At 45.0% G+C, this 23,262-nt stretch overlaps 1 protein-coding gene across 3 annotated transcripts in view; it reads left to right on the top strand.

Annotated features, from left to right (window-relative positions):
- Positions 1 to 3,536: 3,536 nt before the first annotated feature.
- sema6e (sema domain, transmembrane domain (TM), and cytoplasmic domain, (semaphorin) 6E) overlaps positions 3,537 to 23,262 on the top strand; it is a 182,305-nt gene continuing 162,579 nt past the window's right edge. For all 3 annotated transcript variants that reach the window (XM_049582618.1, XM_049582617.1, XM_049582615.1), the window contains exon 1: positions 3,537 to 3,715. The gene's annotated coding sequence lies outside the window, so the exon portion shown is untranslated. The remainder of the gene's footprint in view (positions 3,716 to 23,262) is intronic.

Below are 23,262 nucleotides of genomic sequence, written 5' to 3'. Positions count from 1 at the left end.
ATGGGAGTTATTTTGTCATTTCCTGTCTTCACTCAGCGCCTGTGAGCCGACGGAGGCCGCTGAACTCTCTGCTTCTTCCTGTTTTATCTCACGGAGACACACTTCAGCAGACACAGCCGAGGTGTCAGAACATTGGAACACAATAATTGGTTGGAGAGGTGCAGCGACGCTTTGGGCCGTCATCATCATTCAAACTGCTGCTCACTTGTTTGCATAGAGACGACCAGGCTGCAGCACAAACTTCCTCCTGCAGCACAAACAGCACTGAGCTCTCCTCTGGCACAGCACACACTTTAATATGCACACGGCTCTCACACACATGATGGAGGCTGAGCAGCAGCTAACGATGCTAACAGCGCTAACACCAGCATCATTGTGAGCTAATGGTGTGAACCCAGGCCTCAGGAACAGCCCCGGGATTCAAAGATGATTTCACACAGTGGCCAAAAGTGGAACTACAATGTCCGTGTGCGTCACGTGATGTCATGACCCCTACAAAGACTTCCTCATGGACTCAGACTGTGACAGAGACGCCTGTAAATGGAGGAATACATTTTCTGAGCTCCAGAAATGACTCGGAATTTAATCCATTTGGTTCGACAACATATTTCAAGCCTACAAGAGCTGCACGATGAAATCATCTTATCCCCATTCAAGTTAGTGGAGAGCTAAACAGGAAGTAGCCTCTCGGCTGGCAGAAGTTAGCTGTTTGGACGCCATAAGTCTAAAGTGCGCTCGATGGGTCCCATGATGTGGGAGGTCAGGGAAATTTCTTACTGCAGAAACTGAGTTTTTTTTTTTACCTCATGCGCCACTGACCAACTTTCGTAGGTTTGAACGAGGCCCCGCCTCCAACACTGATAGTTTCTTTATACATCTACGTGTTAACAACTCGCTCTTGTTCTGAAGTCGTCAACAACAGACCAGGAGATCGAGTGCGTCAGATGTAGACGTGAAAGACCACGAAGGAACAGCCATATGTGAGGAGTGAGAATATGTTGGCGTTAACTGGAGAATGATGCAATGCTTCTGTGACAGTAACCACCGTATGAGCACAGTGCAACGCGCCTGCGTTGAGTTAGCCAGTGAGAAACACACATGCACTATAACATGCACGAGGCCAGACCACCACTAACCTAAGAGAAGCTCAGAAGACATCACACACACACACACACACACACACACACACACACACACACAGGGAGCGACACTGAGACACATTCGTACGCTCACAGTGGTGATGTCATAGAGCCACCATCCTCCTGTGGGTTACAGGTGTATCTGCTGCTGTAACGACACACTGAGCACCTTCAGCTGCCACCTGTTGGTCTCATTAGCGTTCAGCGTCTGCAGCTGTGATGCAGCTATGATGCAGCTGTGATGGTGTGACGGTGACTTCCTGTTGTTGAAGGGTTGAAATGTTCCTGACGATCAGAGAATCAGGAGCTTATGTATCTGATAGAGAACTACAGGATCCTGTTGAGCCTCTCAGACGGACCAATCAGAGACAGCCTGTTAGCATCACGCTGTGTGTTGTTTCACAGTTTACTGCTCTGCTTATGTTGATTGTTCAGAGTCAATATGTCACCACGTGTCATCACGTGTCACCACGTGTCACCACGTGTCACACTGCGGCTCAGTTATGGCTTTTAAACATCTCTTGGACGACGGTGGAGCTGGATGATGGCACAGAGGCTTCAGCTGTCAGCCTGTGAGCGCTCAGACGGCGCTCGTTATTCTGTTTCATTCATCGCTGGTTTTGGTCTCTGCAGAGAGTCGTTTGCAATAAGAACAAGATTCAAATGACTTCCTGTAACGATGGAGGCCATCTTTTGTTCACATGTTTAGGTTGAGTGAGTTTAAGAGGACCTCCGATCAGAGAAACACTCACATGCGTCATTTAGACACGCACTGATGACTTCCTGTTTCCTGTTTAAAGCCAGTTTGTGTTTGGTCTGTCCCAGACTGAAGACGACCAGCGGTAAAGACACGTGTTGATATCTTTGGCGTAGCTCCAACACGGTGGTCCTACGTCACACAGTCAGAGAGGCTCAAGGATGGTCGCTGTCACGGCCTGAGATCAGAGACAGCCTGGGATCAAACTCTGACAGTGTGATGCTGTCACCACCTACAACTACTGACCAACCAATAGAAATGCAGCATGAAATGAGCCAATCAATCAAACAGACAGCAGCTCGCCATGGAGACAGAGCGCAATGTGTCATCATCTGAAAGCCACGCCCCCAAAGGGGAAACGAGACCCGCTTTCCCGCCACATTTCCCCCTCCGTTTCCAGCCTGTTGAGTTTTCCCTCAGTCCAAATGCCTAAAAGTTGCTGAGTGGTGGGCTGCACGGCCAATAAAAACCCAGAGCTGAGCTTTTATCAGCTGCCGAGCAGAAAAACTGAACCTTGTAGAAGACCAAAGTGGACACAGGCAATAAAACGTGAGGCTTCAACAGGGAAGAAATTGTGGGATCCTGACACTCTGTATGCCTGTGTGTGTGCAGCTAACACTTTGTCAAACCCTCCAAGTGTATTTGTTACAGTAACAGTTAACTGTATTTATGTACGTTAAGCTAAAGCATTGACAGTGTGAATGCAACTTCTGGTATAATTGTGCCCAGCGCTCCGCGATTCAAGCAGTCCATTCCAGCTAGCTAGCAATTCAGTCGTTGAGACTTGAAGGCGCGGCTGTGGAGGCAGAATGACAGCGAACGAGCGAAGAAGCGGAGGGGAAAGCAGGCCTCGTTTCTCCTTTGGGGGCGTGGCTTTTAGATTATGACGCGTTGCGCTCTGTCTCCATGGAGGCAAAACTAAAGCGCCAAAAGAGATGTGAGGAAAACCTTGTGATGTGTCCTCCAGCTGTGACCATGATCGAGGAGAGAAGGACGAAGCATGGAAGGAAATAGAGGCGGAGCTACAGCTGCCAGGTGAGACACCTGCACACACACACACACACACACACACACACACACACACACACACACCACAGTGTTCCTCTGTCAATAATCTCATCAATCAATAATTAGTATTTTTGTATCGTAACATTTTATGATTAAATATAATAATAATAATTTCAGCAGCCTGTAGTTTTTGGGGTGAGTGAATCTGTCACCTGTTCATTTTAACAGCTCCTGTTTGTTGTTTATTTTGAACCATAAATAAACAAATATAACAACAACAACAATAATAATAATAATAACAATAACAGTAACAGAGTATAAACTGTGTACCAGATGAAGACAATAATATGTTAACATATAATATGTGTCTTCTCCCATGAAGTCAAACTTGTTTAAATCCTCCGTGCTGCGCTCTGATTGGCTCATTCCTGATGTTCAGGCATTCAACATCTGGAGAAAAGTGAGCCCGAGGTGGGCGGGGCGTAACTCTAAACCTCCAGCCGTGAGCCAATGAGAGAGGACCTGATCCTAGCTTTGCTCTCTGATTGGACAGAGCTGCTGTCAGCCTGCCGCTGGGGGCGTGGCCTGATTGGCTGCTGAAGTGTTGTGATTGGAGTGAGTCTCCAGTCTGGTCTGAGCCGCGAGGAGCGTCTTTACCGCCGCTCCGCCGCTCCGGGATTTACTAACCGTTCACCGTTTACCGAGCACAACAACAAGTCACCGTGACTTTACCGTGAGCTCGCACACAGCTCCGCCCCCGGTGGGACCCTGCCCGGTGATTTACCGTCCGCTCGGTGGAGGAAACATCACGGTAAGAAGTGTTTGTGCTGTTTGGAGGGAGTTTACCGACGCTGCTGCTGCTGCTGCTGCTGCTGCGGAGCGACTGGGCTCAACACAGGCTGAGTTCCCTCTGCGCGGACACTAGATCACACACACACACACACTACTGTGTGTGTCTCTCTCTCTCTCACACACACACACACACACGCACATTACTGTGTGTCATGTTACAGAGGTTCAGACCTGCACACTGATTTAAAGCCACATTTCTGACTCGTTTCTGAGCAAAAACTGCTCCTCAGCAAACATCTCTGCTCCGCTGCTGCTGCCTGTCTCCCTGTGTCTCCCTGTGTCTCTGTCTCTGTGTCTCTGTCTCTGTGTCTCTGTGTCTCTGCTGAAGACACAACGTGCGGTCGGTCCTCTGGTGTCTTTGTGTGTGTGTGTGTGTATGTGTGTGTGTGTGTGTGTGTGTGCGTGCGTGTGTGTGTGTGTGTGTCCTCGGAGCTGTGGATGGACACGCAGCCTCACACTGACTGTGTCCTGTTGTGTTGCTGCAGGAGTCCTCTGCAACTTACCGACAGATCCCTGAGTGATAGTGTGTTTGCGTGTGTGTGCGTGTGTGTGTGCGTGCGTGTGTGTGTAATTGAATTTGGACCCTGTGCTGTGATTTTCCAGCAGCAGCAGGCAGTGTTGGCTCGGACCTGTTTGTGCGCACAAACGGCGCGTAAAGCGGAGTGTGTTGTGATGTGGCGCAGATCAGGTGAAGAACGGGATGTGACGTCTTCAGGAGGAAACAGTGTGTCCGGTCACTGTGAGGCAGATCTGACCTGCTGAATCACTTCAGCTGCAGTTTGCTCTCAGAGCCAAACTCAGAGAGAAACGATGAGCTCATTGTTCTAACAGGTCTGCACACAGGCTGTGTGTGTGTGTGTGTGTGTGTGTGTGTGTGTGTGTGTGTGTGTTTTAGCTGCGATGCACCGACAGATCTGCTGTGTGTCTGTTGGAGGAGACGGTCCAAGCTCCTCACTCTTCATCCTCATCCTCATCCTCAGTGGGCCTGTGATCAGTCTCAGCCTGGGTTGCATCAGTCCTGAGTGTGTGTCCAGTTTCAGCCTCACAACATAACAATAGATAAATCCATCCTGCACACACACACACACACACACACACACACACACACACACACACACAGACCACACCATCACTCTGTGCATGAGGGCGAAGCGTGCCCTCCTGCCTGACTCAAAGGCAGCCTCTTTGTCTCTGATGTGTTTGGAGCGTTGCAGAAGTTTTGGAGGCACATTAAAGATGCATGTGCAGCTGGAGGGAAACACCGGCGTGATTGAACAGTAAAGGCAACCGTTACTTACTCTGAGTGTTGGAGGAGGAACATCCTGCTCCTCCTGCTCCAACCGTTGAGGCATCTCAAGCCCTGTTGACACCAACATGGAGCCGGGGCTGTTCTGGTGCCGAGCAGGGTTCACGACAGCATCAGCTGATATCAGCTTTAACATGAAGTGTGAGAATCAGCCAATCAGCTTCTTCTTCTGATGTTGGAGCGTCCGCAGACATTTTGAACGTTCAGGAGCCGTTTGACCAGTGGACTGGAGAATGAACCCTGCTGGCTGCTGCTGCATCATTTATTGAATCATGTTCTGTTCTTTGAGCCTTTCATTTCAACACACAGAAACATACTGCACAGGGCAGGGCCGTCATTGGTCCATTCACTCCCCCTCAGACATTTACCACACATTTACAACGTGTTCTCTGATAGATTTCTATAAAGACAATATGATGCCACGTAAAATAATTCAGAGACTGTGGACCTTCAGAGTAGAGCTGCACGATTATATCTACACGTTTCAGATTCAGATTCAGATTCATTAATCCCGGGGGGAAATTGTTTTTGTTCCAATGCTCCGTGCAAAGTAGAAATAGAAAAATACAGCATGAATGGAAACGAGATAAAGATGAAGATATAAATAAGACACTAAAATAGACAATGAAATAAATAAAATAAAATATTAAAGTAGACATCTGTATTGGCCCGATACAGGATCATCCAACACGATCCATGGATAGATATTAGGGCCGTAACGGTACATGTATTTGTGTCGAACCGTTCGGTACGCGACTTCCAGTTCAGCACGACCCTGTACTGAATTATTGGGCGCAGGATATTATTTTATTTTATTTTGTTTTATTTTAATTCTGTTTTTGCGAGCCGAACCATTTAAAATATCTAGTTCCCTGACGGACATAATTGAGTGACGGACCGTGTCCCGTAAATCTCCGCTTTCACTTTGTGCAGCGCATTCTTGCATTCTGACAACATGGCAAGTGAGCCTGACGAACCTGAAGACCCACCCGCAAACCTTACGTGCTCCGTTTGGGAACACTTTGGTTTCAGGGTAAAATACGAAGATGGAAATAAACAAGTGGACAAGACAAAAGCAGTGTGCCGACACTGCAGAACAGCGGTCGGGTATGTACTTGGAAACACGTCTAACATGCTAACGCATCTAAAGCGACACCACCCGAGTTTGAACGTTAACCGGCACGACTAGAAAAAGCAATCTGGTGCAAACTATGATATCGTCGTCATTTAAAAAGAAAGAGCGTTTCCCTGACCATCGCGCTAAAGAAATAACCAACGCCACTGGAGTTGAGTAAAATTGTTTAAGCTGCACTTTAGATATAAGCATGTTTTGTTTACTGCACTTTAACAAAGTGGGAAAGCTAAGTAAGTTCCTAGTAAAACTGAATCTGAGCAGACTTTAAAGCTGACCAGCTGCACTATACTTTTTATTTTAATTGAGTAAAACTGTTAAAGCAGAAATGTATATTTATATTTTTCATTCAAAAATTGTGTTTAAAAAACAGCAGGATTTTATTTTTCACTTTTATATTTCTATTTTCATTCAAACAATGTGAAAAAGCAGGATTTTATATATATTTGTTTCATTCAAAAATTGTGTGAAAAGAGTTAACTGCTGTGGTGGTATGTTTTAATAAGGTTACCAATAAGTAAAAGATATTTAATAGTTCTTTATTTTTTTCATTACTGTACCCAAAAAAACGAACCGTGACTTGTGTACCGAGGTACGTACCGAACCGAGATTTTTGTGTACCATTACAGCCCTAATAGGTATCACACACGCTGAGCAGTGTGTCACGTCTCACCATCACAGTCTGTATGATATGATTATAATTCATTTACAGAAGAGACTTGATGATGATGATGATGATGATCACTGACGTTAGGAGGGAAACACGTAGATATATATCGTCTCTCGGCCAAATGAGTTGTTATATGTGGGATATCAGCTCAGAATCTAATATGCATCTTTAATTCAGAGCATTTTTGGGAAAATAAACTTGTTGTTGGAGAGAGGTGATGGAGACGTCATGTGAGAAACAGATCCTGCTGTGGTCCCGTTAATCGTCGGTCCGTTCTTGTGTCTCTGATAAAAACAAATATCTGTAACAACAGAACAAAAGTTTGCAGCTGATCAGTTTGTTGTTGTTGTTGTTGTTTACTCGTGTTGTGCAGCGTCCTCCGTTGATGGCACATAACTGATCAGGGCTGCTACAGGATGAGAGTTTAACGGTACGATAATCATGTCAGAAAATATCAGTTTCACAGAATCACAGAATTTATATCATCAGTCAGAACGATCCTTAAAGGCAACTGAAGGGTTCATTTTTATTTTTACTGCAATTACAATAAACTTGAAACAGAGTTAATGAAGTTTGAGTAAAAAGTCTCCTCTCAGAAAATAACTAATGATAAATAACTCAAATGAAGAAGTCCAGTTGATTTATTAACAATATCATAGAGAGTGAATGAACACAGTTTGATATCTGTCAACTTTTATATCACGATCTGCCTTAAAGCAGTCGCTCACTGCAGCCCTGGTGCACGAGCGATACAGACACGACTGAGGATAAATATATGTGCAGATACCAAATACTGCAAATACAGATTATCTTTGGTGCTTAAATATCCACAGTGTGATGACCGTCAGCTCTGTGTCTCTGGTGTGTCTCTGGTGTGTCACTGTGACCCTTCTTGACTCTAATGGTTCTTTGTAAAGCTGTTGGCAACGCAGCCGGGTTGTTTGTTAGCACCAAGACTCCTGAACCAGTTAAAGACGCAGAGCTGAACTGGTGTAACTGGGTGTAAGTGTAGATGGTGTGTGGGATCATGTGATTTGGGTTTTCCTCGTCCTGCTCATCTCAGCTGCCGCAGTCATGTCACAGGACGGCTTGTGGTTTCCTACCGCCGCTGCAGTGACTTTGCTCTGTGTGTGTGTGTGTGTGTGTGTGTGTGCTGCTCAGAGGACGCCGCGATGTGGTTTCAGGTTATTTTATTTGACATGTTACTGGTCTGCTGACAAGGAGAGGTGCTGCGTCCCCGCAGGAGCAGAGAGATGCTCGGCTGTATCCTCAGATAGTGTCTGATACTCAGTAGCAGCAGCAGCAGCAGCGTGTCTGTCTGCGCTCCGAACAACACTATATATAGTGCATACAAATCTATATTCAAGGCTCTGTGTGGCACACGCCCACGCTCACAAACAATCTACTGTTTTAACTCAGCACCATTAGGACCGTCACGTTCTGCTGACGGCTGACTTACAGTCCTGAACGTTTCCTCGCCACCTCCCACAAACTGCTCGCTCTCCGGCCGGCTCTCATTTCCAGGCCCTGATAGGTCCGTCGCTCAGTTAGCATGCTTAATGGTGCATTTAGCCCAGTGTGTAATTTTACTTCCGATTTCCATTTCGCCACTTGCTTTTAGTTTGAAATGACAAGAGGCCCCGATGGAGGGGCCCCGCGTGTGCAGATGGCGTCTTCCTAATGGTCCTCAGGGTAATGATGGTTGAAATAGGCTCCTAACCAGGGGCTGAGGACGGTGGCCCTTAGGGAACATTCAGCAGGCCTATTTCCATTTTCATCATCGAGATAAAGTGCTCAATATCTGAACATGCTCACACACACACACACACACACACACTGGCCAGAGGAGGAGAAAGTGAATTTCTGTTGGATACATGACGACACGTTACATTAAACCCTCAGGCCAAACTCTGAGTCGCTGAATCGCTGTACTCGCACTCATTTCTCGCCCATTTCAAGCTCAGTGGAACTCGAGAGTGTTGGCTGATATTTTTTGGACTGTTGTTGTGGCACCTCGACAACAGCGATTTGTCTCAAGTGTCTGAAACACGCGGTGGCGTGGTACATGTGAGGAATGGTCCGGAGCGCCGCCGTGCTTCAGGAAGCAACAGTTAATCTCAGCTCCTCATCCGCAACATATGGGACTTTGTTTGGCCCTGCACCTGAGAGAGGCGCCGCTCTGTGGCACCTCATCTTTCATTTTGATAATGGCTGGTTACCCGTGGCAACTGGGCAGCCAATGAGAAGCCTGTTTGTTGAAGCAGAGAGTGAGGACAGGAGCAGAGGGTGGGTTATGAGGATGTGAGTTCCAAGGCTGTTTGCCTCCACCCTCCCCCACCCTCCCCCGGCTGCTGGTGTCCAGTGAAGGGTGTGGGACCCCTGGGGAGTGAATTATTACCTGTCAGGCCCGCAGGCTCGCCATCATCCATAATCCGGCGCTGACACAGCACAGGCCTGTCCAGGCTATCTGCTGAGACCACCGGGCCTTGGCCTCCAGGTCCGGCCCCGCTTGGCCACAGAAATCACATTAACATGTTGCACCAAGCGTTACGAAGGCACAGGTGAAGAATAGCAGGCGGAGCTGCCTCGTGCCTGCTGCGGCGAGGCTGAAGTGGCTCCTCCATCACTGTCTGCTCTCCATCTACCCGTTTTATTTTTCCTCCTCCAGCTGAACAGAAACGGCTTCGTTTCGGCGCTCCAAGGAAACGTTTGTGCTGATTCAGTGCAGATGATCTCAGATACATATTTAAAGTTCATTTACAGATCGCCTGTAGCACTGACTCTGTGTGTGTGTGTGTGTGTGTGTATGTGTGTGTGTGTGTGTGTGTGTGTGTGTGTATGTGTGTGTGTGTGTGTGTCTCCTGTGGCATTGACAAAAAAATAATCTGAAAAAGAAACAGTTTTTTTTAACATTTTAATATCAGTGTGTTATTGTGTTCTGGCCGACAGTTATTCTGACATTCTCCAGTTATAAACATGTAATTGCACATCGAATATAAAACATTTCATCAATTAAATTGTCGACACGTCCCAGCTCGTCACATATCACCACTTGTTCAGTGCTGGTCGTGTCTACATGTGACGAGCTAGCTGTGTCTGTGTTGATGTTCTGTGACGCTGTGTCAGTTGACGCCTGTTACGTGCATCAAGTCTTTTCAAAATAAACTTAAAACACCTCGTTTGTTTATTTCCGTGAGCGACAAACGCTTGTGTTTAGGTTTATAATAACAATAATAATAATAATGATAGTAATTTTATTTCTAAGCGTGTTTCTAGACGCCCAGTGACACTTCACAAAACCAGACAAGACAAAATTCAACAAAGAGCAACAGCAGCAGTGATGAAGTGCAGATAGACAGATAAAGCATATCATAAACAGCAGGCTGATCTGAAAATATGAGTTTCCAGTTGTGACTTAAAGAACCTGTCGTGCACTGACACACATCAGGGTCAGCTACACTAACGGCCGGTCAGTACGGAGCCCAGAGAGGGAGGGCGGGGCCAACAGCATGCAGAGATTTAAAGACAAGCAGGAGGGTTTAAAACAAATGTACCAGTGCAGCTGCTGAAGGGGAGGTGTCATGTGATCACACAGAACTGTCACTGCTGAGTTTTGGACATATCACAGTCTGTTTAACTCAGGTGGGTTCACTGAGCAGGACAGTCATGTACTCTGGGTGGACTACTGGGTGAAAGTGCACCTCTCCTGCAGGAACCCTCCATCTCCTTATATTTAGTTGTTAGCAGCTGCATTGCAAAGTGATGCCGTCTGATGGCGTTATGAACTGATGCACCTCAGGCAGCACTGTCACAGGTCACCAGAATGTGAGTTTAGGATGCTGCCCACTGTCGTGTCATACCGCTGTGAAAGGTGCCTTTTTGTGTCGGTGTCTGAAATCAGTGACACGGCGTCGGTATTTGAGGAGTTGGAATAAGAACGAGCTTGAAATGTTCGCCCCTTTCCCCCTGCATTATGCTGAGTCATAATACCAGCAGCTCGTCTTGAGTTTCTGTTGCTGAGCCAACTGTGGACTCAAAATCCAAACAAGGAGAAGTCTCAGAGGAACTTAATTTAACGGTGCGTGAACGAATCTGTTTGATTTCTTCATCAACGCTGTAAAGTTAAATAATCATGAGTAACTTCCTGCAGTGGAGCCACCTGCTGGTCAAACATGTTACTGAATGAGATCTGTTGGTGATGTCACCGCCTCATTTACACGTCGTAGGTTTTGTTTCCTCCATTTTTTGGCTTCATATATTTTTCTTGTCTTGAGTGTGAGGGGTGGCGACTCATGCTCTCGTCCAATCATCAGCCTTTAGCCCTGAGTCTTTGGCAGCCCTGTGAAGCGTCCTGATTCCAAAAGCAGGCGTGCAGTGGCTTACCTCCTGTGGTCCTGCTGTGGTTAGCACAGCTCTGGAAATTATAGGCGAGCTGATGAGTGCGTAAAATCTGGGAGGAAAAGCTCTGAGTTCAGAGAGAGGGTAGAGGGAAGGAGAGGGAGAAGAAGAAAAAGATGGCGGGAGGCGGTGGACCACAAACTGGACAAGTGACAGGCCTCGGCCCGTCCGTCCAGACTGGCTGTCTTCCTGTGGTTTTGTCGAGCTGTTCTTCAGAAATGTTAACCCCTTGTCGAACATGGACTCGGGCTCCGCTCGCCAACCCGCCACGGCCACAAGCAGCGCGGCAGGAACACTGGATGACTGTCTGGTTACGCTTCATGAAGTGAGGTGGACACAGTCCAGCAATTAGAGGGAAATCTAACCTGTGGCTCTGCAGCGTCAGCACACTGCCTCACATTTCTGTGCTCCTGCCACAGAGGTTCTCGTGTCTCATGAAAGAATCTGTGTTGAGAAGTCAAACCTCAGTGGCGGGATGTTTTCTGCTCCTTTGTTTCGTGTCTTTGTAAAGTCATGCACGAGGCGTTGTGTTTGCTTTGTGAGTTGTACGTGTGGACTCATGCTCTCTGCTCCTCTGTGCTGTATCCGTCGGCCTTTTGGATGCAGCAGACTGTACCTATTCAGTGTATAGTATCACAGACACACACAGACTCTTTGATATGTGTGGTGGGGGGGCAGAGCGTGCTCCCACAGGGCAGCTTGGAAGGAGCTGGCACAACAAAAAGGATGTCTCTTGAAAGGAAAGAGAATGAATCATCCAAAGAGGAACCCTTGTCATTTTTCATGCATATTTCATGTGAAGAAGTGGCTAATGCGGCTTCATATGTGCACGGATTGTCACCGTTTTAAAGGATTATTAGCTGATGACTAAGCGCAAAGATCTTCCAAAACTCCCATTCAGCCGCGTCACCCACAATCCCCCAGAATCCTGTTTATTTTAAAAACCTTAGCGCTCAGTGGGATCATATTAACTCCCCAAAGATTAAGATAATACAGACATCACAGCACAGCGGCGGAGTGTCGCCACGGAAACACAACTTTGCTTCTGCGTTTAACACCAGGAGGAAACAAGTGTCTCTGTAAATAGCCTCTGGCCGTACATAGCACTTATTGATTGGTGAACTCTCAGCTGGGTGGGCTGTGGGGACGGCACAAGTGCAGCGGTTTGTTGCTCCAAATGATCTCTTAATCACTTCATAATGAGTGCAGACCTCCCGCATCATTGATTAGCCAGCCAGGCTGAAAGTGGAGCAAATCAGCCCCCTGACTTCCCAACCTCCTGTCCTTCTTCACCGCCACCGCCGAGGGTGGAGGAGGAGAGCTCACAAAAACACTTCCTGATACACAACATGAGACAGTGAGTGTGTCAGTCAGCAGAGGTTATTTTGCCTTTACGTCTCACCTGCTGATTTAAGCCCTGTTTGGAGAACTTTGGCTCCACTGAACAGACTGAGGCTCAGTGTCCGAGGGATGAAACAGTGTCACTATGACCCTCTGACAGGACTCAGTGTGAGGCGTGGTCGTATGTCGGGGCTCTGAGAGAGACGTGTCTGCAGACAGATGGGTGTTGTTAGAACAGGAGCGGGCGACACCACAACATTTGGTTTAGATCTCATACCAAGTTTAGATGCAGAGTGTGTCTGATGGATGAGTGAGTCATGAGACTGTTTCAGGACCAGCTGATGATGACCAACATCACAGTGTGAAAATGTGACATCAACCAAAGATGAAGATCTGATCTGACTGAAATATTAATTTTACTTCTGTTTACCTGAGTCTGTGTGTGTGTGTGTGTGTGTGTGTGTGGAGGTGTGTGTGGAGCTGTGTGTGTGTGTGTGTGTGGAGGTGTGCGTGTGTGTGTGTGTGTGTGTGTGTGTGTGTGTGTGGAGGTGTGTGTGGAGCTGTGTGTGTGTGTGTGTGTGGAGGTGTTTCCTTCTCTGCTGTTGCTGCTCCCAGTTCTCTCTCGTTTGTTTTTCTCTGTCATTTAAAGCAGCAGTTCACAGAATTGATGGCATGTTTTTGATGCAGCTGAAAGTAGAAATACCAGAGAAATATCCTGCAGTCATTTGTTTATTAAAACTAAAATCATAAAGTCTTTTGACTTTGAACAATGATGGAGATAAACCTCAGTGACGTGTCCTCTGACGTTTCTTCTCATCGGCACATAACACAAAAGCAGCTCCTTATAAGAAATAAATGTACAGTTGTGCTTATAAACAAATACAAATTAGGGAAGCAACAATTCTGAAATATCTATATTTGAAATATCTATTTTATATTTCTGTGAAAACATCATCGACACTTTTTTCCCTCAAACAGCTGATTTATTCTAGTTTATCACTAAAAACTAAATTTTACAAGATCACCTGAACACATCATGAGGACATTATAATTTACCTTCACCTAGTAATCATTTTTACTGATCAGAGCTTGAACGCATCATAATGTGACACAATCCAACCTCTGTCAGCTGTTAGGTGCGGCCACTAGCTGCTAACAGCTGACGTTAGCTAGCTGCTAGCTGCTAACACTATTAAACACAGTTAAAGATGTAGATTTTATTTCCCACATGTAACAGTTCAGTCTGTAGTGTGAGCTGACACTAACCTCTCGTACTGAACGTTCAATATGAACATGTGTGTTGTTTCACCTCCTGCTGACGTGTGTCAGATTAAACTCGTCAGGCTCAGACGTGTTTTCTCTTTATAACGTCTGTGGACAGTTCTGGTCTCATGGACCTGGTTCTATAGCAGACCTGAGGGTCCACATCAGGACGGCTGGGAGGTGAGCTCACCCTCCTCCTTCTGATGATGTCATCAGGTGAAGCTGAGACTGATCTGGAGTCAGGTGTTTGAGTGCAGACAGAAGCAGTGGAGACGTAAAGAGGACATGAAGGACGTGTGTGTGTGTGTGTGTGTGTGTGTGTGTGTGTGTGTGTGTGTGTCTGTGTGTCTGTGTGTGTGTGTGTGCAGAGGCAGTTTTACTCTTGAATTAGATGTGATGCAGAGCAGAGAAACTGACCCCTGTTCAGACTGACACCACAGTATCCAGAGTATCAGTATGTTGGTATTGATCCGCCACCACCATGGAACAGGAACATTTCAAACACCTGAAGGCATCACGCTAATGTCACGCTAACATCACGCTAACGTCACGCTAATGTTCCTTTTTACATTTAAATGTTTTATTTTTTCTGGCCTCTGTGTCTCCTCTCTAAATTCAGAGGTTTGTGTGGGTCCCTGAACGCAGCAGCAGTTTGTGGAGTTTTCAGTCTTGGGGTCAATAATCAATCAGTCGATCCGATCAGAGCTGATCAGATCAGATTGATCAGATTGGTGGATGAGAGGAGCAGCTGTTAGTGAGTGAGAGCAAACTGAAGACTCAACACACTTTAGTTTATTCTGTTTGGTTTTATAAGAATCATGCACCTCAGCTTTGGACAGGTACATATACATGTATATATTTCCACACTGTGTGTGTGTGTGTGTGTGTGTGTGTGACTCAGGGCTGCAGGATTATGGTCAGAATGATTATCGTGTTCAGTTCCTGCTGATGTAGAAATCAGAATAAGACAGAGAGCGTCTCCAAAACATTAAACCAACAGTATTCTGCTGTTTCATGTTGTTGCTGCTTTTGCATGAAAACAGGTCTTAACACGAGGTTGTTCTTCATCATCTCCTGTAGATCCCTCCGCTGTACGTGTTGTCACATGTCACAGTGACACACTGCAGCGTCACTATGGGATGTCTGAGCTGACACTGGACAGGGACGGGGATTCAGAGCGGTGACGTTAGCGACGTTTGGACCGTCACGTGTTCATCGCTCTGCAGAATGTTGTGGGTGTTTTTTATCAGGTGCTTTAACATGTCAGCTGAGCTGCAGCGTGGTGCAGACACACGTCTCATTCACTCTCTGTCATGATCTGTTCTGCTGAATCCAACATTCTTCAAACACTGAATGATGACGGATTATTGAACTCAACGTTAGCGTCTCCTCCAGAGCGCAGGCTGCTGTTAGTTTAGGAAGCGTCTGATGTTTTCTCTGAGCGCAGCATTTTAAACATGGATAATGTTCATTTAATTGTTACATCAGATTAACTGTGCAGCCCTGACAGGACCAGCATGCACCTGGGCCGGTGTGTTTAAGGGTCTGTGTGTCACCAGAGCAGCAGGTGTGATTTCTGCGTTCGCTCACTTGCAGATGATGAATGACACAGAGGCAAAGAGAGACAGCACAGTGGACGTGTTGCCTGGATACAGTCTACCTGAGGGGCATCACCTGTGTGTTGTTGTAAATGCTGGTAATTGTGTAATTGTTGTGGATCAGTGAGTGTGTCCTGGCTCTGTTGGAGCGACTGCTCTCTGTGATGAAGTGACTTTATTCTTTACCCATCAGGCTCTTTGTGAGAAACAGTTTGTCGGCTGCATTATGATGAAAGCTGGCAGGTATCTATCTGAGTATATAACTTTGATCCATCCTGCCCACCTCCTCTGCAGCACCACCTCTCCTCCTCGTCTCCATCCTCTCTGCTAAGAGCTTGTTGCTGTGGGTTTCTCAGAGATTGGCTCTCAATCAAGCGGCGTGGGCGGCTCCACGCCGTCCTCTTCTTGCTTTTTCAATTTGTGAAGTTTTGGTTTGTGTTAGTGGAGTTATTTTCTTTGCCTGTTCAGCCATGGTGGCTCTCACAGCTCGTACTAACAGCCCAGTTACTCTCCTATTTCCTCCAAACAAACGGCTGTTGTTGCTGCAGGAAATGTAACCATCCATCTTTGTGCCAGAGGTTATTTCCCTGGAAAGACCCAGCAGACACCCCGGGCCTCTCAGCACCTCGCTCTGATTTGGTGGACGCTCTTAAAAAGGAAGGTTGGTCACAGCGGACATTTATCTTGTTTTCAACACAACAGACATCACGTCCAATTGAACGCCCTCTCCTCCCGACACAAACTCAGGTCTGCTGAGAAGCTCCTGTTTTAATGGCAACTTTGTCCTCACATGACACGTGTGTGTGTGTGTGTGTGTGTGTGTGTGTGTGTGTGTGTGTGTCATCAGTGGAACAACACGCTGCCGCTCTGTGACACAGATTGAAATCTCAGCGCTGATAGAATGATGAAACTGAGAGAAAAGGAGGCTGATCCAGACATGATAGAAACAGGTTGGCTTCATTTAAGTTGGCTGCTGATGCCTGAGAATCTGCTGTCGCCGCCGCGCGTCGCTCCTGGCACCGCTCCGTTCTCCACTCTGCGATAGTCTGTTGTTGAAACTTCTCTGCCAGACTTTTAATTTCAGTTTGATTTAGGAGTCAGCTGCACGCTAAGCTCCTGCTTTGTGCCATTTTAAGATAAGAAAACTTTGTGTATGTAGTTTTAATGCAGGTAATCTCATGAAGGTGTCTGTAGGGACAACGAGAGCAGCAGCCAACGATCTGCTCATGTTATCGTCTGTGTGTGTCGGATATTTCCTGATTCAGTGTTCAGACTTTGACAAAACTGATGACAAACGTCTGTTCCAGGTTTCTGAAGTGATCTCTGACCTGACGCTGAAACAATCAGTTTTTGTCACACAGAATGTGAATATTATGTGTTACGTGTTCAAACGAGGTCGTGATCACTGGATGATGATGATCGAATCATTTCTATCTGAAGAGCTGCAGAGAATCTGTTCAAACGTTTCCTCAGCGTTCACACGCTCATCGAAGTCCTGGAAAAGTTCTGAAATAAGAAGAACTGTTTTCCAGGCCTGGAATAGTTTGAACACAGCATTTCAGAAAAGTTTTAAATATAAATGTTTTTTTGCTCTCATTTAAAATCTGTTGATAATAACCTTAAACATGTTAAACATCACACAGAATCAGTTCCTTCTATCGTTAATTTAAATCTGGTGCTGCTGAAACACTTTGTGTGTGTTCGGGGCCTCAGAGGTGTGAACATGTGAGCACAGTGCTGTTGCTGGAGGGACGCTCAGAGGCTGCAAAGCATTGTGGGTGAAGAGTTTGTGTCAGACTGGATCTCTGATAGCTGATAGATTTTTTTTTTCTGATAATGGGTTGCACAGCGATTGTCTGGCTTGTCACATCTTGGCTGAAGCAATTAGGCTGACTGGGGGGGGGGGGGTGCTTAGTCAGTACAGGAGTAATTCAGAGTTATGATCATGTCTCATTGTTGCTTATTGCAGTTTTTGGAAATGAGAATTTTTATGGTCCTGAAACGTGAAATGAAGCAGGAAATTAAAAACCTAAGATAAGCTTTTTTTTCTTCTTCTGTCCTCTTCATCCAAAGCTGCCGCTGCGTTCACACGGCGATGATGCCCCATCGTACCCCGTCCTGCTCCGCACGCGCTCACAAGGTGACAGGTATTCACAGATTTAATTTATTGAAGTGTTGAGAGAAAATATTCAGCGAGCTCTCACACGTCTTTTCAAACGCAGCGGGCTCTGCTGCTCTCAGCGCTCAGTCAGGGGCCGAGCTGCAGCTCAGCTCCAAACGTTCCAAAAATAGCCGAGCTGTTTGACCTTGTTCCTTAAAAGTTGACCAAGTCCCGCCGCAGCTCGTGGGCGGCGCCTGCTTTGAAGGGACGGCGTGGAGTCAAACTGTGGCGGCTGTAGATTCAGGTGAAAGGTTCATTGATGGTTTGTGAAACTCAGATTGGATTCCCAGCTCTCCTCCTCCCTGCGGCTCTTTATCCGATTTCTTATGCATGCACCCTGCTCGCTGCAGATAGGGATTGTGGGTGATTTGCTCCAAACAACACTCTGCACCCACCCCCACCCCCCCGCTTAAATCTGGAATGTGTTAAATTTAGAATATGCAGTGCTTTAACTCTGAGTCCCTGTGTGTGTGTGTGTGGGGGGGGGGGGGGTGTCTTGGCTGTGTAGAATCTATACTTCAGCTCTCACGCTCTTATTTGTGTAAATCTGAGCGGTCACCATATGTGCGGTGGATATTTGGCGTGGACGTGCTGTAAGATAAGTGAGCTCGCCCACACTTAGCTCGGTCATTTTCCTCCGTTTCTCAGAACTCCGGGCGGCGTTCCATCCAATCCAGCTATTTTTAAAGAGCTCTTTGGGGGGGGGGGGGCCTTTATTGGGGGGTTCAGTTAGTGTCATATGAATCCAAACTGGGCAGCGGTCCAGGGTGAGTAAAACACACCTCCCCCTCCTCAGCAGCGCCGTCAACTACAGAGAGTGTGTGTGTGTGTGTGTGAGTGGGTTTATTAACCATGTGTTGACTCACCCCTGCAGCTGGGAGGGAGTGAGTGGGAGTTGGGGGCAGAGGGGGGAGGGTTCATGCTTCTGGTCAGGAGGACATAACTCTAAGGTGCATCATGAGCCTCCCGGAGCGTTCAGTCGACGTGAAGAAGAGTTTTTATTAAATCCACGTTTCAAACTGCAGATGTGAAATGAATGATTCACTGCATTAAAACACAGGCTGTTAGTCTGCTGCAACCATGATCAGATATATGACCTTCACATAATCCGCTCCACATTAATCTGTATTTTTAAAGTCATTACTAAAAGTGTGTGTCATATAAAAACTAACGGAGCAGTCAAAGTTGATTGAAATTGTCCGAAAAAAGTCGATAAAAGGTCAAAAAAATGTTGCTTAATCCTGAAAAAATTTAATGAAATGTCCAAAAAATACCGTTAAAGTGACAGAAAAAAAGTCACTTAAGGTCTGAAAAAAATAATTAAATTTAAGGTGTGCTGATGGATTCACGTCATCAACTCATGCATTGAGTAACATTACAAGTTAACGTTCCACCTTAAAAGTTGCCGGCAGTCGGCCCAGTGAATGGAGTTATTTTTTCTCTTTCATTTTATAGTTGTAGTTCACTGATGTATGAACAGAGGTTACATAAAACCAGAGTGAGCGTCCTCTACTGACCAATCAGACTGCAGGGTTTCTAGCTCCACCTTTTAGTACCAGATCTGTGTGCTAGGTACCCCAACAGAGGGGGGACCAAACATGGGGACGCTAAGGAACGCTTCTGTTGGGACCATCCACAACTTTCACTGTGGAGACAGAAACTATGAACTGTTCCACTCTGCTGGGTGGAAACAGGTTTCTACTGGCTCCAGGTTCTGGTCTCTGACCCTGGTCAGGAGATGAGGACACTGAGACAGAGCGACATTAAACCTGTTTCCTCTCTGGTGGACACAAGGTGCTGAGACATCCTTTGATGCTGGACTCTGATGATCGTAGTTATTTTATTAGAGGGGGTTAGCGTTTAGTTTTCCTCTCTGTTGGCTACATGTTGTCTCTGTTCTGTGTCTGACTGACCTGTTAGTGCACTTCCTGTTCCAGCACTAACTAACACACGCCAGACACCAACAGTTTGAACAGTGATGTCATCACCTGTTGTTTTAAAGATAGTAGAAATGAATCGTGTGACTGTTGTCATGGTGAATTACGGTGTCTGTTACTGATGAAGTGGTCAGTCAGAAATGAAACATTTCTAACACCTGAGTCAGACTGAGAGTTACCTGAGTGTGTGTGTGTGTGTGTGTGTGTGTGTGTGAGTGCACAGATGTCTCCTTATTCTGACATGTCACGTCTCAGCATCACTTCTAAAGCGTGTTATTTAGGGCTGTGCAGCATGTGGAGACTTTACCTTCATGGTAGGGCTGCTCCCTGAGAGTCAGAGATGCGAGTTATCAGTCAGACCTCAGTCCACTCAGACTGCCTCAAGTACTCAGTGTGCTGCACAGTGTTCCTCTGGACACGTTTTGGTCCCAGATTTTGCTGCAGAGTGAGCGCTCTTGACTGTCATGCTACTCTTTGGTACAGACAGCTGCAGACACAGAGGAGGAGAAACTAACATTATCTCCTCTCTGCTGCTGAGACGCTCACAGATACTTCATACGACTCAGTCACTTGTACATTTCTGATCTGTCGTTAGCTTGTTCATTATATATATATGTATGTGTATATATATATATATATATATACATACATATATATATATATATATATACACATACATATATATATAAAAATCATAATCTGCAAATATTCGTATTGAACAGCCAAATCTGATGCGACTGACATAATATTGAGTTGGTTCAGTCTGTATTAACTAGGGCTGTAGTCTCCTGGTCGACTAGTTGATTATTTGGTCGCTATGCTCTCCCCCGACCAAATTCCCATTAGTCGAATAATCGCCGTGTTACTTTCATAAGGACAAAAGTGCTACATCAACAGCTTTCCAGGATTAATCCATTATTTCCTGCGGCGGGGGGACAGGTTAAGTTACCTGTGAAAATGGGGGTGTTTTCAAAACACCCCCGTTGTTGACAGAAAGTTGAACTCGCCCACCCTCACGCTCAGCGTCACAGTGACGCAGACCTCCTGTCTGTCTCTGTGAGCTGAAACCATTTCCCTCAGTGGAAACAAAGCTTGTATTTACTTTAATTTCACAGATAAGAAACAATAAATTGTGAAGACAATAAAGCCTCCACAAAAATAGCATTTCAAGTCTTGTGTGTGATTTATCCTGGCTTCATATGAGCAGAGGAAATCTCCGCTCGTCGCTAGGCTAATGTATACCATGTAAAATGCCATAGGCTGGTGCTAATAACGTTAGCATGTTGTATTTATTTGGAAAACATGTTTAGTATAAGACAGCTGTTTTGTTGGTGAACGTTGTGAGCTGTAATGGAGCCAAATTATGTGCTGTTACCTTTGTTACATGTTGCTGTTGTCCCTGGTTTTATATGAGAAGAGGAAAAGATCGCTAGACGCTAGGCTAATTTATACCATGTAAAATGCCATAGGCTGGTGCTAATAACGTTAGCATGTTGTATTTATTTGGAAAACGTGTTTAGTATAAGACAGCTGTTTTGTTGGTGAATGTTGTGAGTTGTAATGGAGCCAAATTATGTGCTGTTACCTTTGTTACATGTTGCTGTTGTCCCTGGTTTTATATGAGAAGAGGAAAAGATCGCTAGCTGCTAGGCTAATTTATACAATGTAAAATGCCATAGGCTTGTGCTAATAACGTTAGCATGTTGTATTTGTGGGGAAAATGTGTCCAGATAAAGACAAGTGTTTGTCTGTGAATGCTGCGAGTTATAGTGACGTATAGTTTGTGTCTCTATTAAGCCATGTTTAACGTGTGTTTAACGTGTGTTTAATGTGAGTTTAATGTGTGTTTAACGTGTGTTTACTATGAGTTTAATGTGTTTACTGTGTGTTTAACATGTGTTTAATGTGTGTTTACTGTGTGTTTAACATGTTTAATGTGTGTTTACTGTGTGTTTAACATGTTTAATGTGTGTTTACTGTGTGTTTAACATGTTTAATGTGTGTTTACTGTGTGTTTACTGTGAGTTTACTGTGTGTTTACTGTGAGTTTACTGTGTGTTTACTGTGAGTTTACTGTGAGTTTACTGTGTGTTTACTGTGAGTTTACTGTGTGTTTACTGTGAGTTTAATGTGTGTTTACTGTGTGTTTACTGTGAGTTTACTGTGAGTTTAATGTGTGTTTACTGTGAGTTTAATGTGTGTTTACTGTGAGTTTAATGTGTGTTTACGGTGAGTTTAATGTGAGTTTACTGTGTGTTTAATGTGTGTTTACTGTTAGTTTAATGTGTGTTTAATGTGTGTTTACTGTGAGTTTAATGTGTGTTTAATGTGTGTTTACTGTTAGTTTAATGTGTGTTTAATGTGTGTTTACTGTGAGTTTACTGTGTGTTTAATGTGTGTTTACTGTGAGTTTAATGTGTGTTTAATGTGAGTTTACTGTGTGTTTAATGTGTGTTTACTGTGAGTTTGTGTGTTTAATGTGTGTTTACTGTGAGTTTAATGTGTGTTTAATGTGTGTTTACTGTGAGTTTAATGTGTGTTTAATGTGAGTTTACTGTGTGTTTAATGTGTGTTTAATGTGTGTTTACTGTTAGTTTAATGTGTGTTTAATGTGAGTTTACTGTGTGTTTAATGTGTGTTTAATGTGTGTTTACTGTTAGTTTAATGTGTGTTTAATGTGAGTTTACTGTGTGTTTACTGTTAGTTTAATGTGTGTTTAATGTGTGTTTACTGTGAGTTTAATGTGTGTTTAATGTGTGTTTACTGTGTGTTTACTGTGAGTTTACTGTGTGTTTAATGTGTGTTTACTGTGAGTTTAATGTGTGTTTAATGTGAGTTTACTGTGTGTTTAATGTGTGTTTACTGTGAGTTTGTGTGTTTAATGTGTGTTTACTGTGAGTTTAATGTGTGTTTAATGTGTGTTTACTGTGAGTTTAATGTGTGTTTAATGTGTGTTTAATGTGTGTTTACTGTGAGTTTAATGTGTGTTTAATGTGTGTTTAATGTGTGTTTACTGTGAGTTTAATGTGTGTTTAATGTGTGTTTTGAATCAACTATATAAATAAAGTTTGATTTGAACTAAACTTTACAGCTCTTAACACAGTCCTCCACTGCAGACTAGTGTTTTGGAGGTGTAACTGCAGAGTGACACAGACACACCACCGCACAAGTAAAAATAAGGTGCAGATTTTTTTTTGCCTCCGACGACTAATTGATTAGTTGAACATTATGTGCGACTTTAGTCGACCAAGATTTTCTTTGGTTGACTACAGCTCTAGTATTAACTCATGTCAGTGATGATGGTGTTGTACCGTCCAGGTGACGGCCATGTTTTTTTGATAACGCTACATGTTGATCATGTGACTGTGCTGCTGATTTATTCTGTAGTTTCTGTAACGACTCACGTTGATGATGACCTGATGGTGTTGTACCGTCCAGGTGATGCTCTGTGCTGAAGAAATATTTTCACTAGTAGCCGACACTTTCTCATCGTATAAATCATAAATGTCGCACAAGACCATTTATTCATAGATCACAAATCACAATCATATATCATACCTGACTGAGCTGATGCTGGGTATACTGGGTATACTGGGTATACTGGGTGTACTGGGTCTAAACTCAGCTCAACATGTGACTCAGAGTGTATCTAGTGATCCCTTTATGGCGGGTTTGTAAATAAAGTTTTCATGTTTCAGAC

The sequence above is a fragment of the Epinephelus fuscoguttatus genome, linkage group LG8 (assembly GCF_011397635.1).
Source record: "Epinephelus fuscoguttatus linkage group LG8, E.fuscoguttatus.final_Chr_v1".
NCBI lineage: Eukaryota > Metazoa > Chordata > Actinopteri > Perciformes > Serranidae > Epinephelus > Epinephelus fuscoguttatus.
The sequence above is the reverse complement of the archived record's forward strand: the minus strand, read 5'-3'. Positions and strand labels throughout refer to the sequence as shown.